This window comes from Acinonyx jubatus, chromosome A3 (assembly GCF_027475565.1).
Source record: "Acinonyx jubatus isolate Ajub_Pintada_27869175 chromosome A3, VMU_Ajub_asm_v1.0, whole genome shotgun sequence".
Lineage (NCBI taxonomy): Eukaryota > Metazoa > Chordata > Mammalia > Carnivora > Felidae > Acinonyx > Acinonyx jubatus.
Genome location: NC_069388.1, coordinates 77,215,522 through 77,219,693, shown reverse-complemented (window position 1 = coordinate 77,219,693; position 4,172 = coordinate 77,215,522).

Here is a 4,172-nt window from a genome sequence, read left to right as displayed (position 1 = left end):
CTTGCTTTCATCAAGTGTCAGCATAAAGAGAATTTAAAAAGAAGACACAAACTGGGAGAAGTTACTTGCACGAGTATCCAGAATATAGAAAGAAAACTTTTGAATCAATTGGAAAGAGACAAATAACCCAATAATGATAAGCAAAAGACATGTACAGGCATTTTAGAGAAGAGGAACCAAGAATAGAGAATACACATATGAAAAGGTGTTCAACCTCATTAGTTACCAGGAAAATGCAAAATAAAAAACAAAGATTCTATTTCACACTTACCATATGGGCAAAAATTTTAAAGTCTGATCATTTCAAATGGAGCAACAGGACATGTATATTCTGAAGATAGAAAAAAAACTTGGTACAACCTGTATGGTAAACAGTTTGGCATAACTTAGAAAAGTTTTCTCATCTGAAAAATGGGCTTAATTTTGAAATATACCCTATAGAGTTATTTTGAGGATTAACTGGCTTAACGTCTTTTGAAGAGGGTTTTTTTTTTCCATACAAAGAAACTGAGACATTTAAAGGTTTAAGTAATCTGCCTGTGGACTGGCAGAAGCTATGTGCAATGCATGTAAATGACAAAGCATGAGTATCCAGAATATGTAAATATATCTTATTGAGACAGAGGCAAATAATAAAAAAGAGAAGATTCACATAAGAAACTTAAATTGCCAATAAACATATGAAGAGATACTCAACACTTTTAATAATCAGGGAAAGATTAAATGAAACAAAAATACAATGCCAGGGAAAAATCAGAATAACGCTGGGGTACTATGTCAAAACTCCTGCTGTGGGACTATAAACCGATTCCACTGCTTTAGAAGCAGTTTGTCAATATCTAGTACAGGTGAGAATGTGCACAGCTTGGGACAAGGTAATCCCTTAGACCCAGAGCAATGGTCTTCAAACGGGAGTATGCATATCCTTGTGGTTATATGAAGCGTTTGCCAGGTACCGGGGTGCTGATGGTAAAGAAAAACTTCAACTTCCATGTGTACTTTCCCTCCATCAACTCCAGCAACTCCCGCGTGTTTCTTTCCCACCTCCTGTTTCATAATTGTTCTTTTTTCCCGTCTTCAAAAATAATCTTCAAAAATAATAGAAGGCATTGTCTTCTATTACAATGGCTGGGATCAATGTCATCAACCTACATTGCTGCAGTGGCTCAGAGGGGCTTTTCCTTCCCACTAAATCCAGTGAGTTACCTCATAATGTGTATGGAATTATTTTTGAATTTTATACATAATTTACAAAATATTTCCAAGAGCCGAGTACTAGAGTACATATATGTGCACCTGTTTACTGAAAGAAAATCATGCCTTTTATCCTACTCTTGGCTCCAAGAAACTCCATTATGTTGGTTAGTTACATCTTGCACTGCATTATTATAAATTAAGCATGAGAAACAGCATATTTACTCATATTTCAAATAATTTATCATAAATTAATTATATTAGATCTACATAATTTTCATCTTGTCTTGATGACTTTCATTAGTTTATCATAAATAGGTGTTCAATAACTTATTTCTAATAATTTTTTTCTGATATTCCTTAAAACGTGCATTAACACATTTATTTTAATTGTGTTAAATTAAAATACACAATTTTAGCGTATTGTGTATTTTACGCTACACAATAGTGTAGCACACTAGTGCACTTCATTCCTTCCTGCATGTTTGTGTATCCTTCAGGGATTATTTTCCTTTTTTAAGTGCAGGTGACTAATTTCCCCATCCCTGTTTTTCTGGAAAAGGTCTTTGGCTTTTGTCTTTGAAGAATATTTTTCTTGTGTAAAGATTTCTAGGTTGGCAGATATATCCTTTCAGTACTTATGAAGATACCTTTCTATTGCCCTCTGTCTGGTTTCCATTGTTTCTGTTGAGAGGTCAACCACCAATATTATTATCGCAACTTTGCTTTTATTATTTTATTTTGCTGGATTTTTTAAATGTTTGTTTATTTTTGAGAGACAGAGTGTGAGTGGGGAGGCACAAAGAACAAAGGATCTGAAGTGGACTCTTTGCTGATAGCAGCGAGTCTGATGTGGGACTCAAACTCATGAACGTGAGATCGTGACCTGAACTGAAGTCAGACGCTCAACTGACTGAGCCACCCAGGTGCCCCTATTGTATTTTTTTTTTTAGAATACTTTTTTTCGTTTTTATTTTTTAATTTTTTTATTATTGCAACTTTGAAGGTAATGTTTCTTTTCTTTCTATTTGCTTTGAGCTAGGAATGATTCTCTCCTTTAGATTTTAGCAATGTCACTCTGATGTGTTTAAGTGTATCCTTTAATATTTATACTTTTTAAAATTTATATGTATTCTATTTGGACTTCATAATAATAGTTCTTGAATGTATTAATTGATACTTTCTTTAGTTTTGGAAAATCCTGGGGGATGGATACCTGGGTTAAAAAGTATGTTATTTTATGTGGTTAATTATTAGTTTCAAATATTAAAAAAATGTTTTAAAAGCAAAACAACAGGGTCTGTCTCAGGTTTTCACCTACAGCTCTACTCCTTCTTATTTGCATAGAGGTTACTCCTGACTCTTGCATTGCTGGCTTGCCATTTTGATTCCGTAGTTTACTTCTTTAACAATGAGATTTTCAAGTGTTCTGCTCATGAACAAATCTTGGAATTGCCACCTAAAATTCAGAAGCTTAAAATACATCTTAAAGGCTACCACGAATGTGTAAGTAGCACAGAGAAGGGCCACTTGAAAGAAAGCAAGCCTTGCCAAAGATGCCAAAGCCTTGCCAAAGACGGTATGGGAAAGGGGAGAAGAGACTGTGATGAGGATTCGCTTACAGAAGCAGCTGTAGGAGCAGAGAATGGTTACAATAATTAGACTGAGGGAAATTGCAAAAGCCTGAGAACTTCTGTGTCAATTGAGAGGCCCATTGAAATGCCCAAGAAATAGACAACACATGTTCAGGACAGAAAAACAAAACACAATGAAAACAAACAAACAAAAAATTATACAGGATTACTACAGCTAATAGACTATTCTTCCAGTTGTCCACAGTTAGAAGAATTTGCTAATCTTCTGTAAGGAATACATGGTCAGACAAGAATGCATTCATGGAAACACATCATAATCAGCTGTGGTTAAGCAAACCAGAGTGTTATACATGGAGTCAGACATTCTTATTTTGATTTCCACTTTGTCTCATCTATGTGGCCTTGTGGCCTTGACAAATCATATACCCTCTGGATCCTTAGTGGGTTTTTTTGTAAAATAGAGATAACAATAGTAACTCAACCTACCTCTGTCACAGGGGGCTATAATGAGAAACAGTACCATGAACTAGTGAGGAACATGGGCTCTGGAGTCAAGTGGGTCTGTGTTCAAATTTTATTTACTTATTTTTAAGAAGTTTATTTATTTTTGAGAAAGAGACAGAGCACACGAGTAGGGGAGGGGAAGAGAAAGAGAATCCTAAGCAGGCTCTGCACTGCCAGTGCAGAGACCAATGTGGATCTTGAACCCACGAACCGTGAGATCATGACCTGAGGTGAAGTCAAGAGTCGGATGCTTAACCGACTGAGCCTCCCAGGTGCACCTATGTTCAAATTTTATTTTATTTTATTTAAAAAAATTTTTTTAGTTTATTTATCTTTTGAGAGAGAGCAGGAGAGAGGCAGAGAGAGAAGGAGAGAATCTGAAGCAGGCTCCACACTGTCAGCGCAGAGCCCTATGCGGGTCTCAAACTCATGAACTTGATTGAGATCATGACCTAAACCAATATCAAGAGTCAGAGGCTTAACTAACTGAGCCATCCAGGCGCCTCCCTGTGTTCAAATTTTAATTGCAAGACCTACCTGGGTATATTGGGTAAGTCTCAATGTCTTTAAGCTTTAATGCATTCATTTGTAAAATGAAGTTAATGATGGTACCCTCAGGATTCACCAGAGGATGCTGAGGTTTTTGCATAATGCCTGATATGTGATAATTAATATTTGCTATTACTATATAATTGAGGAATGAGTCAATGTGTGTAGAAATACCTTAAAGATTATAAAGTTATACAGTTATTATCTTTATGTTGTATTGATTTTTTAGACAGATTATATTATTTCCAAAATTCTGATCAAAAGAACACCTCCAGGAACTGTGACCAGATGCAGTCTGGTTGATCCCATGTGTACCGAACAAACCATTCA